This window comes from Phyllostomus discolor, chromosome 4 (genome assembly GCF_004126475.2).
Source record: "Phyllostomus discolor isolate MPI-MPIP mPhyDis1 chromosome 4, mPhyDis1.pri.v3, whole genome shotgun sequence".
Classification (NCBI taxonomy): domain Eukaryota; kingdom Metazoa; phylum Chordata; class Mammalia; order Chiroptera; family Phyllostomidae; genus Phyllostomus; species Phyllostomus discolor.
Window position 1 is genome coordinate 150,519,460 of NC_040906.2, and position 13,968 is coordinate 150,533,427.

At 33.6% G+C, this 13,968-nt stretch overlaps 1 protein-coding gene across 3 annotated transcripts in view; it reads right to left on the reverse strand.

The window, feature by feature from the left end:
- RNGTT (RNA guanylyltransferase and 5'-phosphatase) overlaps positions 1-13,968 on the reverse strand; it is a 241,954-nt gene that overhangs the window by 134,961 nt on the left and 93,025 nt on the right. The window lies entirely within an intron of this gene.

Below are 13,968 nucleotides of genomic sequence, written 5' to 3' on the forward strand. Positions count from 1 at the left end.
TTGGATTGTTTGGGGTTTTTTAGCATTGAGTTGTATAAGTTCTTTATAAACTTTGGGTATTAACCCCATACCAAAACTGAAAATCAAAGAGCAGTAGTAAAGATGTTTATAGAACACAGACAGAAAAGCAGTAAGAACACAAACACTGAAACAATTTGACTTAGCTGAAAATTATAGGACATTCCACCTAACAAGAGGAGAAAACACAATTTTTCCCAAGTGCATACAACACATTGATAGGTCCAAGTAATACAAAGAATGTTTTCTGACCACAAAGAATTAAATTATATATCATTAAGCCCTAGCTGGTGAAGCTCAGTGGATTGAGTGCAGGCCTGTGAACCAAAGGGTCACCAGTTTGATTCCCAGCCAGGGCACATGCCTAGGTTGCAGGCCAGGTCCCCAGTAGGGGATGCATGAGAGGCAACCACACATTAATGTTTCTCTCCCTCTCTTTCTCCCTCCCTTCCCTTCTCTCTAAAAAAATAAATAAATAAAATCTTAAGGAAAACAACAACTGCCCTTAAAAAAAAAATTATGTATCAGTAAGAGAAAGATATCCAGAAAGTCCCCAATGTTTGGAAACTTAATAACTCGCTTCTAAATAACACATGAATAAAAGAAAAAATCAAAAGGAAAAAATTTAAATATTTCATATTGAATGAAATGAAAATACAGTAATTGAGATTTGAGGGGTACAGCTAAAGTGTGCTTACAGGAATATTTACTGTACTAAATAACTAATTAGAAAAAAAGAAAGATCACAAGTCAATATCAACTTCCACCCTAAGAAACTAGGACTACAGATGCAAGAAGGAGCCACTTAGCCTGAGATTGGACCACCAATGAAGAGGACCACTTTCCCTGAACCTCAGACCTAGACATTGTCCAAGAGGTTCAGGGCTCAGTAGATGGCGGAGAAGTTGATGAAATGTCTTGCGAGTCTTTAAAGATGGAAGTTGTAGTTAGAAAATAGTATGTCTGACTTAAAATTTTAAAGTAGGAATAAGAGCCAGGGATAAGTTGCCAAACTCAAAGTGACTAAATCAGAATAAAGTCATTGAGACTAAATTTCAAAGAAATAGTGAGGTCAGGCTTATAAATGGGTCAAACCAAACAGAGCAAGTTGTATTAAGTAAGGTTGATGGGCAGCCTTTGAGAGAAGTTTATGTCAGACACTGTATGCAAGGAAGAAGTAGTTACAAGGAATCAAAAAGAGTTAAAAACTTAGTTAAATATCATAGCTTGAAATGTCAGGTTTTATTTGAATAATTTAAATATCAAATAATTTTAAAACTCACTTTGGTATTCTTTTGTCTCTAATATTATATTCCAAAACAGAATGTCCTATCCTTTTCAACTATCCTATTTTTCTCCTCTTCTATATTTTAAGTAAAACTAATTTATGGAATGCACTGGTGTTCTTATGTAAGAAGTACTAAGGTTTTCTTAGATAATTTGTTGGATGGTAACATCTCAATAAAACAATAATTTCATTCAGTGTTCCTTAGGGTCGATATTTCCTGACTGCCTAATAATGCTGGAAACCCACCGAGCAGCAGAATGCCTGGGGACCCAATGATAATGTAAGCCTGGGCATACTAGTAAATAGTAGACATGATATATCAAGTAATAATTAATAAAGTATGATAGTATTTTATAAAATTTACTTATAAAATTTACATTTGCTTATCTGTGAAGATAATAGCATCACAAACACCATCATAAATATCCTACAGAAGGCATGTAACTTTCCACGGGTGGAACTAAGATTATACCAGGTGATTGACTGGCATTGATACTTTATACATCTTTAAATCAGGAAGTAACTGAAAACCAAATCATTATAAATGCATAAGTAGAGAAAGATAATGCAAAGTGGCTTGAAATTAGAAACGAGAAACAAAAGAGAAACTGTAAAGTTACAAAGCATAGCAAGGAATCTTTTGGAAAGAAGCAAAATGATAGCTTAAGATGACAAATAAGAAAATGAATCCCCAATGTAATTGGGAATGGAAATTGGCAACATCAATTCATTATATTATAATATTAAACAAGAAAAGAATAAACTACCTCTGCCTTTCTGTTATGGAGTATTCTACTCACATCAGAAGTTTTCTGAGCAAATATTCCCACATAACCCCAATTCATTGCCTCAGAAGACTCAATATAGTAGCTTGTATCTGCTGATATTTTTACCTGGTTTCATAACAAAATTCAAGGTTTATTTTTACCACCCCCTCATATGACTCTTTATTCTTCTTTCATCTCCCAAAGTCTAACTTCTGGTTTAGGCTAAGATTACCCAGTGCTTCTGTACCCTCAATATTCCTCTAATCAGTATAGAATCATTCTATAAAACACATCCCTTTTGCTCAACAAAAATTCAGTATCATCATCTTTGATAAAAACAATGAACTGATTTCTATTATTTACTAATAATGCCTAAATAACTATAATATTAAAGTTGGTCAATCAAAATATAAATAGCCTCTAGAATACTCTCATTGGCTCTTTTATTAACCCATATTACTGCAATGAAAATTAAGCAAAATAACTCTCGTAAAACCCTCTCAACAAATTAGAAAATCTAAAAACAAAATTTCTCTAGAAAATACAGTTTACTATTTTGGGTGGTTGTTAATCTTATTTTTAATCTCATAATTGAGGCATCATTTATCCATTCATTCATTCAATGCACATTTAGTGCCAATAACTGACAGCCGTTCTAGCAAGTGTTTGAGATTTAAAAAAGATCGATCAGTCTCTGTTCTGGAAGAACTAATGCCAGGGTCTCAAAAGTCACAAACTCAAATGCCTCTACATGCCAGGCCTGAACGGGACTGGATATAAGATTACAGGGACTAGTAAGAAATATGATGAGCTGCAGAGGGCATCTTCATCTACAAGCAAATTCATATTTTTTAAATATTATATGTGCCCTGTCTGGTGTGGCTCAGTGGACTAAGCACCAGGCTGTGAAGCAAAGGGTTGCTGGTTCAATTCCCAGTCAGGGCACATGCCTGGGTTTCAGACAGGGTCCTCAGTAGGGGGTGTGCCGGGGCAACCACACATTGATGTTTCTTTTTCTCTTCCTTCCCCTCATTTTAAAAGTAAAATCTTTTTTTATTTTAAAAATTAAAAAAATAAATAAATATTGTATGAGCTTAAACTTTCTGGGGCCTACCTAAATACACACAAAACAGTAATTTTACAGTAAATGCTTTTAATAAAAATGTTTAAAGATTTCTGAGGGGATAGAAAAGTAACTAAGGGAACTAAAAACCCAAAGTCATTCTGGCTCCAGAATCCATGTTCTTAACCTACTTTTCTAAAGCAGGGGTTAACACTGCCAGTCTAGGTTACATGTGCCTTTGACATACTATGATAGCACCTGTGCTTTTCTCCACCACAGGATTTTCCTGTTTGATTGTCTGATTACCAAACTGAGCTGTGGACATTTTAAGGTCAGGAATCACATCTTATTATCACTGTATCCTCAACATCTATTTATAGTAATCTGCCACAGAGTAAATTCTCACATCACACATGTGTTAAATAAATAAAAAATGAATTGCACAGTGACAAGATTGTTAAAGATAAGCAAATATAAATATATTGGTTAGGTAGAATATACATGGAATGTATTATATCCCAAGCAGCTGTGTAAAATAAAAACATTAAAATTTATAAGATGTTTAAAAGTTGTTGATTTGATGCACATACAGCTTATTAAAGGAGCAAGTATTTTTAAACGCTAAAATCACCATTCATAGTTAATAACTTTCTCACCAACCACCCCGTATTGCCTTCATTATCTCCCATGGGGACAACAGTAAAAGGTTCCTAACTGGTCTTCTTGACTGTGGGTTCACTTCTATTCTCTAACCAATTTCTACTAACTACTGCTAGAACTGACTTTCAAAACAATTTGTTATGTCACGGTCACATCTAAAAACCCTTTAATGTGCCTCACTGCCTATAGTCCAAGTTTCCTTAGCATGTATTTTTTTAAGTTCTTTTTTTTTCAAAGCAACCTCTACTAAATGTTTTTTAAAATGTTTATCCAGATTGCAGCTGGTAAGAAGTATAAGTGAGTATTTTTTTTGTGGATAGAAAAGCATGACACATTAGTCTGGAAGGATACTTAGCATTTTTGGAAGGAATGGAAGAAAAGAAGGAATACTTAGCCATAAATACATGAGACAATTAAAAATAAAACTAATAAGCTGCAAGAGTGGCTGGTCTGAATTTCACAAGAAAAAAAATCACAGAGATAAAGAAACCAAGGAAGAGGTTTATAATTTGAGCATAAAGGGAAATCATATTTACTTATAAAATATAATTTAAGATTTTGAACAAAGAACAATATGGTAAATTGCAAAACAATCTATCTCATTCAAAAATACATCCTTTGAGTGTGTACTGAAGCACTAACTCTACCAAAAGAGACATCTGGCCTTTGCCCCCCACTACAAGGAGCTGATCTCTAGATCCTGGAATGTCCTGCCTGATGAGACTATCTGTGCTTGTTGGAGAACCTAACAATATGATTTATGATGGGGCTGTGGAATATGCCCTTATCAGTTCTGACCTCCAGAGAAACTGGAGACTAAATGTATTAGCCAAACCTCTGGAAGGGGCTAGAAACTAAAGGTCAGCCATGCAGACAGTGTGTGACTGAACCACAATATAAACCTCAGATTTCGAACACATGGGTGAGCTTCCTTGGTTGGCAATATTCTAATATTGCCATACATATTAGCCAGGGGTAGGTAACAGGACAATCAGAACCTTCACATTTGGGCCCCTCCCAGATTTTACCTGGCATGGCTTTTAAATTTTGGCCAGTTTTATTTTGTATCCTTTAGTTACAGTAAAATGGTAATGGTAAGTGTAGTGCTTTCCTGAGTTCTATGAGTCTGTCTGGTAAACTATTGAACCTGAAGGACTCCCTGGGAACCTCAGATTTGTAGCCAGCAGGTCTAAAGTGAGGGTGGCCCTGGACTCCCATATTCATTTGCAGCTAGTGTCTAATGGTGGGCAATGTTGTAGGGGACTGTGCGGTTGACCTAAATTCACTGCAATAAAAGTGTCTGTCACTGTATTTCTCTAATTGCCACAATTTAGACTGTCCTCCAAATCACAACCGTCAGCAGGAAAGCATATGACTTCCCCTGCTGGGCATTATTGCCAAGAGGCTATTCAAGCCATGGCAGTCTATAGAATGATGCCATCGTCGCCCTGTCAGTTAATGGGTAAAGTGACCCAGTTTAGACACCCCAGATGAGATCTTTAAAGGACACTGAGTATCTCTGGATGAGGGCAACCCATACTGAGATATCAAATGGCATTTATCTGTAAACTACACATGTTTTATAGCCCAATAAAGTACCAGGAAAATGGAAGGAGACTTTAAGAAATAAACTTTGTTTTCCACAGTATAAAAAACATATAACATTTCCTGTATTCTTTGTATCAACTTTAAGCGAGCATAGAAAGTTCAAAACCATAAAAATAGGACTTAAGATTTTTACCTAGATCACTGTATAAAATGCTTCATGAACAAAATAGCAAAATGTTATACTTCTGTTACAGTGATTTTATTTCTAGTACTTAAACATTTGTCAACTATTTAATGCAGCAAAGATTAAATGGTTCATGAGATTTAACTAACACCATTAAAGAATACTTGCTTTCATAGCTATATTGCCATTAATCTCTAAATGCAACTTAAAATTCTTACTATTTCTCTTTGGTGCAGCTACCTTTACATTCTCTCCCCAAGAGGCCCCATCCTACTTCAGCCTAGTGTAGGGGCGCACGCATGTGCACACAGCATATGTGAACATGGATCTGCCCTCAAAGTCCCTAGGCTATGACCAGGAAATCTATGAACACGCAAAAAGAAAGGCCAATGATAAACATATGGAAAAAAATGAAAATCCTTGAGAACGAAGAAAAGAAATGGACAGAACCAGCAGAAGAGACCCATAGTTTATGATGAGGTACTTGACACTAAATAGGTTTCAGAGGTAAGGCTAAGCAAAGTGTATTTTAGGTATTGTTAGAGTAATGCACTTAACAATAAAAGCACTGACTAGAATTATTATTCTGTCATTCTGAAGTATATAAAACTATGAATCATTGAAGATTCTACTTGAAAATAACATTCAAAAAAATCTTTAGGAGCTTCCTAATATCAGTAATAAAATCTACCCTAATTACATCTTGATGAAACACTGAGGTACACTACCAAGATTTAGAAAAGGAGACCTAGATATGTAATTATCTAAACCTTCATTTTTTCCTGGATGTAATCACATCCTTGGAAAGGGGAGTGGGGGTGAGGGAGAGATAGGGTGAGAGAGACTTACTCTCTCATTATTTCCGAATAAGAATGTGAAGACTTTATACTCTACAGCATAAATAACTCTAGTCTAACATGCCTAAAAGATTCCTAAACATATGTAAGGCTTTCACTTAAATGCTTTTCTTCTCAGACAGCTCCTCTTGCCATATTTCTGGATTAAGTATACTTATCTCACCTCATACATATTAGACAGGACTAAAAGCTACATTCTTGGGTCTGTTACAGTTTGGTTTTTCTGGTCATCCCATCAAAAGTAATAGGTAGCCATATTTTTTTTTCTCTACTTGCACAAACACTCTTAGGCCCATTTCTTTCAGATACTATGCCCAACTCTGAACATAAACAATACCTAACTCATCCTTATTCTTACACCTCCTTCATCACCCAAGTCTATTCCCATGACCCCTGCCCTCACTACCCATTAGATTTAAAACATTTCATCTTTACAGAGCTAAGATGATTCAACATTTAACAGTTTGATTTCTTCTATCCAAATATAATCTTTGTGAGGCTAGGTATCATATCTAATTACTCCTGAATATTTTAAGCACCTAAAAACATATTAGTCAAATACACTATCATTAAAAAATAGATAGACTAAGAATATAAGCTCAAGGCATCAGGTTAACCAGAAGTCTAATTTAACTTTATCCATGTGGAACCAAATATAGTCATCCTAAAGATTAATGCATGTTTGCTGATAAAATAAGGCTATGAAGACAGCAACCCATTTCATTCATTACGGGTCTCACATCACAGTTTAAAACTTGCTGTCATTGTGCTGCAAAAACCATCATCAACAGGAGAAAATGATCTTGGTATAATGAATACTGAGAATAATTTTAATGATATTAAGTTGGTCTCTCCAAAAATCAGTAATAAATAGAATTTCACAAATTTAATCACTATTTCTCTTCTAAAAAACAAACCATATTAAGTCTCCAAAACCATTTATGTGGCTAGAAATTTTTCTTCTCAGACTCATAATAAATAGAAGAAAAGTGGATTCTGTTCATTTGTTTGTTAAATAAAATTATATCCATAATAAAAGTTTCAATATAGACAATACTATGTTGTTAATATCTTTAACCTTTTTTTTGGTTAATAATTCAAGAATCATGGCAAAGTATTGGGAGATTTTAATTCAGAAATATAGTTGTTGTGATAATACCTGTGAACTAGAATAAAGTATTCATAAATTAAAATATTGTTCTTCCTTACCTTAAGTATCCCCCAGAAGTAATTTTTATATATTTTTAGAAGGTAAAGGGGGTAATACAAATCATCTTTTTTTCTAAAATGCCTTTTTAGCATCTCAAAGGAACTGCAGAAAAGAGAAGGACATTAATAGTAAGATCTCAAGTAGGAAGAGTCTTATTATACTAACAGAAAAAATAACAGAGGAAGCAAGGTGAGGCTCAATGATTGAAGAGCTCCAAGAAGACTGAAAGTAGCAAGTTCTAGAGAAGGGGATGAAGAGCTTAAGCAACTAATAAACACATGACCCACCATAATTCCCATCCAAAATATAGGATGTGCATTATCACAGCAATTTAAAGCTATTTCCAACACTTTTCTTTTTACTTTTGTATAACGTCCTAATCTCCTGGTCACATCCACCAGTTACTCTACCCTTAACCTTAATTTTTCAATGCCATCTATCAAACTCACAAGACCTTTAGCCCTTGAGTCAAAGTCTACTTCTTTATGAGTGCCACCATCCTGCCAGCACCCATATACAGACAATCCACCCAGAATCCTAGGATCCAAGGCCCTCAATTTTATCAGCTCTACTGACATTTTCTTCTACTCTACCTCATTGATCTCCTACACCACTCACAAAATTTGACTCAAAATGGATCACAGACCTATTCAAACCACAAAACTATAAAAATCCCAGATAATAACAGAGGAGAAAATCTACATGGCCCTAGGCACAGCAATGGCTTTTAAGGCACAATACCAAAGTTATCAATGCATGAAGAAATAATTGATAAACTGGACTTCATTCAAATTAAAAACTGTTCTGCGAAAGACAATGTCAAGAGGGGGAGAACATAAATCACAAGTTGGGAAAAATATGTGAAAAAAACCCATCTGATAAAAAACTATTACCGAAAATATACAAAGAACTCTTTAAACTCAACAATAAGAAAATGAACAAATGAATTTGAAAATGGAGAGAAGACCTGAACACCTAAGACATACAGGTTGCAAGTAAGCATATGAAAAGATACTCAACATCATATGTCATTAGAAAACTGCAAATTGAAATGACAATGAGATACCACTACACACCTATTAGAATGGCCAAAACCCAAAACGCTGGCAACACCAAATACTGAACAGGATGTGGAACAACACGCACTCTCATACACTGCTGGTGGGACAAAATAGGACAGTCACCTTGGAAGACAGTTTGGAAGTTTCTTACAAAGCTGAACACACTCTTATCTTACGACCCAGCAACCAGACTCATTAGGTATTTACTCAAATGTCCACACAAAAACCTGCACATGGATATTTATAGCAGCTTTACTCGTAACTGCCAAAACTTGGAAGTATTCAAGATTTCCTTCTGTAAGTAACTGAAAAAATAATTGTGGCACATTCAGACAATGGAATACACAAGGGGGGCATACCCCCCAAAAACAAAAACAGAATTATCTTCTAGAGGGCCAGTCCCTCGTAGCACAGGCTTCCCCCACTACGTGAATGTTCTAAGGAACCCATCTGAATCAGCGTACCAGCTGGCATTGTGAGAGGCTAAGTTCGGCTTCAGTGAATTTTTTTTGAAGACTCTTTCAACACATTTGCCCATTTCATGATGGGCAATTTATGAGTAGACCTGCCCACACCATGCTGAGCGTTCAGCAGTTTTTGACCAGAAACAGCATGATCCCTGTGCCCCACCCTCCCTATTCACCTGATCCCACCCTGAGCAACTTTCTTTTGTTTTCTTGGATGGAAAAAGTCCTTGAAGGGAAATATTTTGCTGATGTGGAACAGTTGAAACAAAAAATGTCAGAAGCACTAAAAGGCATCAAAATTGACAAGTTCAAAAACTGTTTTGAGCAGTGAGGAAAAAAGTCTCTATAGGTATGTTGCATCAAATGGAGAGTACTTTGAAGGTGACTGAAGTTTAAACATATAAGAATAAATACACAATTTTTTATAAATTAATTCTGGGTTTGGGGAAAGAAGAGAGATACAGGATGCAACTGACCAAACACTACCAAACAGCACTCTTTCCCCACTGTTTACTATGTGACCTTTGTCATAATTCAAGTGACCACATATTTGTCTCTGTTTCCTGTTTTGTTCCTATGTAATATACCTGTGTGTGCTAAAATGTTCACAGCAAAACTATTTGTAAGAATCCAAGATAGAAACAACCCAAATATCTATCAATAGAAAGGATAATTATAGTACAATCAGACTACACTGCAGTAAAAATCATCAAACTATGTCTACATATAATAAGAGGTTAATTGTACAAATGTTAACCAAAAGAAGCCAAACACACCAAATACATTATATAATATTTCTTTACATTTATATAGAGTTCAAAGACAATTACATGTAATACTTATTAAAAGAGAAGTGGGCACAGTGATAATTGCTGGGGAGAAGGGGACAGAGGATAAAAATCAGGAAGGCATCCAGGGACTTTGGTATACTGGTAGAATTCTGGATTTCTGTAACAGTGCCAAAGATTTGTTCTCTTTGTGAAAATTTTTTGAAGCTAAAAACTTGTAATGTACATTTCAGTATATAGTATATATCTATGAAGAACTTTATTTAAAACACATGTGAAAAAAGAATTTGCTAAATTTTAGAATGCATTATTCTCAATAAATTACTAAAAAGCAAACTAAAATATAAGGCATAGAATCAAATATACTAAAAAAAACGAACCCTGGCTGGCATAGCTCAGTGGATTCAGCGCGGGCTGCAAACCAAAGTGTCGCAGGTTCCATTCCCAGTCAGGGTACATGCCTGGGTTGCAGGCTATGACCCCCAGCAACCGCACATTGATGTTTCTCTCTCTCTCTTTCTCCCTCCCTTCCCTCTCTAAAAATAAATAAATAAAATCTTTAAAAATATATACATATACTAAAAAAACAAACGTGAATATAGAACATTCTAAAAAGCTTTCTAATAATAGAGAAGAGAATAAAGAAATGTAAAGAATAAAAGACAAAACACACAGAATAAAAATATACATTAAAATTTTAAACAAAATATAAATAGGTAAAACTATTTATATTAAAAGAAAAACAAAAGAGGTTAGTTAATATTTCTAAGCAATATATTAGTAAACAAAACTCAAAGTAAGTAGAAAAAAATGTATCTACTTTTTTGATAATAAAACTTATAATGGAAAAATAAAAGCAATAAATATGTGGTTAATTTTTTTAATATTAGGAAAAAAAGACAAAACCTAGTAAACAGTCTTATGCAGAATGCTTGAACCAATGAATATGAAGCTTCTCTGAAGTAAATTCTGAATGTCTTCCTGAATAAACATAAAACCATACCTAATTAATTAGATAAGAGGATTATGCCATATACGAGGAGTACTTAATCAAGTTCTTTTTGCTTGCACCCTGTGAAGTCATCATCATGGACTAAATTTTCTACAACTGAACGTTATACAATATATTTAAAATAATACTTCAATAAGTAAAAAATCACATAAAATAAGTAGCCACAAATCAATCCTACTACAAATTTTATAAATTATTTTAAAATTTTATTGCAGTCCAACAATAACACACAAGTTTCCCATATTTTAGTTTTGGTAAGACTGGCTCAGCTTGGGGCATAAAAATTACTAAGTTGTGTGTTCAATAACCATGACATAAAATCCAACTAAAAATATATTATATCCCTGATTTTCCTTACCCACTACAAAGTTTATATTTCTTAGCCATGTCTCTATTCCCATTTATATATCATCTTTTCAGTTCTTGGGGAAGAACTGAAACATATATTGAAGGTTTTAAGAAAGCCTGAAGGTATTAAATATTCTACTCTTCCAGCAATGTGATGAGCGTAGTGAGTTTTGTTAATTAAAAACATTAAGATGTAGTATAAAAGTTACTTTTAAGCTCATATGCTGGAGGAACGAAGCTATGTACCTTCCATCATTTCAACAATGACCAATAGAGGGTTCAGTTATTCTAAGCAACTGGAAAGGGCAAAAGCTATTATTTAACTTCAGTCTTTCACTTAAAAACTCTAAAAAATCTATTAGGTCGGGTATTAATATCAAAGTACTGGCCTACACTGATGAAAGTTAGTACTTTTTTTAAAGTGTTCAATTGAATTTGAAGATATTTGTGTAATATATCAATCCTGTGCCTTTGTTAACCTGCAGTAGATTCACAACCAGAGTTGGTTAGAACAATTATTCTATCAGACTTTTTTGAAAAAAAAGAGCCTCCTAATCAATTTAGAGGCCAATAATCTTTTTTCCCGACTCTACTAAGATATATCTCCTGAATGTTAACTGTAAAAAAATAATAATAATAATAATAACTGAACTATTATATTGAGCAAACACAGAAATTATCCCACATTACAATGTGAATCTTTCATAGAAATATTTAAAATATATCTGGCTTAAGACATAATAATTTCTTCATGTTTCAGTAACAAGACTTACTAAATCAAAAATGTTTTCTGGGACAACAGAAAATTGAGAATCACAACACAAAAGCAATTAAGAATTCTCTTTATTATGTATTACTGTGATTTTCTTAAAATTTCCTCCGAAGTGGTAAATGAATGAGACTGAAAGGATCCATCAGGCCATATTCAGTTTCAATAATGAATGATATTAATGCAAAACTGAACACTAGAAATATGAGATTATAGAAAGTTATTCTCATTTTATCTTGCATCTATTTTTAAGTAAAACCAGTTTCATTATTATATCTGTAATTACATAAAAACTAGGCATAATCATTGAAAACCTCTATGTGTAAACAATAGGCCTTCATATTTAGGCAAAGATTCTTTCTTCTCTTCAACCACAGTTACAATAAGAAACTCTCAAAGGTTATTTTTCTTTTATTATGATACAAAAAAAAAAACACAACATTGATAAAGTAACAGAACACTTGTATATACAAATAACAAACCTTATGGTTAGATTTTCTTTCTGAACTACTTAGTCTTGGACAAACATTGAAGAACTATAAACTTATTTTTAGGTATAAAATAAAAAAATTAAAGAAAAGACAATACCTAGGAAATAAATCTGAATGGCAGATGAAATACATAAATATAAATAAACCTAAACTTCCTACCTAGCAAAGTATGCAAAAAAATTATAGGTGAATACTTGACTAATTCTTATTAAAGTAGATGACTATATGTCCTTGAAAAATTAAATGTAGTAAAAGGATAGCTTTTGTCATTCTTTGTTTAATCCTCCCAACACTTATTAGAAAGGAGATCCTCATGTACAGGGTGGAGCAAAAGTAGGTTTATAGTAGTTCATATGGAAAATAACATAACAATCAATTAATAATACAAGAAAAAAACTGTGTTTTGCACACTCACACTGTAAATTTACCATTGCCGCACACTTTACTCTTTCATTCTACATAGCAAACAGTTTATTTTCAAAACAATAAACATATCATTGTAAAAATATTTTCCATAGAATTTTAGTAAAGCAATCAAACTGCACAAGAAAATATGACTCCAAGAGCAGAAAAGCAACAAGATATTGAATGTATCTTCTAAGAGATTATTAGATCATTCCACTTTTTTCCAAATTTCTTTTATTTGTGTGTGTGAGATGGGGTGGGAGAGGCAGAGTATACAAGTGCACTAGTTGAAAAAAGACAGGAGGATCCCAGAGAGAAGAATGTATTGGAAAATAGAATATTCATATACTCCATCTGTTCAGAAGATCACATAGTAAGGGTACAAAATAATGCTGCATTACATTCCAGCACAGTCTCAGCCAGACAACTGCCATGAACGTCAACTGGCAACTAAAATTTAAAGAGAGGGCAGAAAACAACAATCTACAATCCTTGTCACCTAACAAGTACTAGGACTAAATGAATCTTTCCTTATTCAAGGAAGAGAAGTTTCACCATCATGAAAAGACATAGAAAAAATAGAACTTTAAAAATAAATTCCATTTAAAAATTCCATTAATAAGGAATAAAGTTTTAGAAAAGTTTTATATCTCAGTAGGATGCCAGAGGACAAAACCTCTTAAGAAAAAGAAAGATCAAGTAAGAAGAAAAAACCAGGTAAGAAGAAAAACATTACAAAATGAGATGAAAGGGAAGGTTAATAAAACAAAACTATTATAGAAAAGAGAAAAAGAATCACTTTAGAGAAAAGAAAGTGACATTACAGAAAATTAATTTTTTATGTGATCCAATCTCAAGATTTTTCAGAATGCAGGAGGAAAAATAGAAAAAAATTAAGACATCATATTATATAATCAACATCCAAGATAAAAATTTTAAGTATGTCCAAAGAAACCAGAACACTTAGAACTGATTTGAATAGACTTCCAGCCAAGACAGAGGCATAAGTAGATACACTTTGCCTCCTTGCAC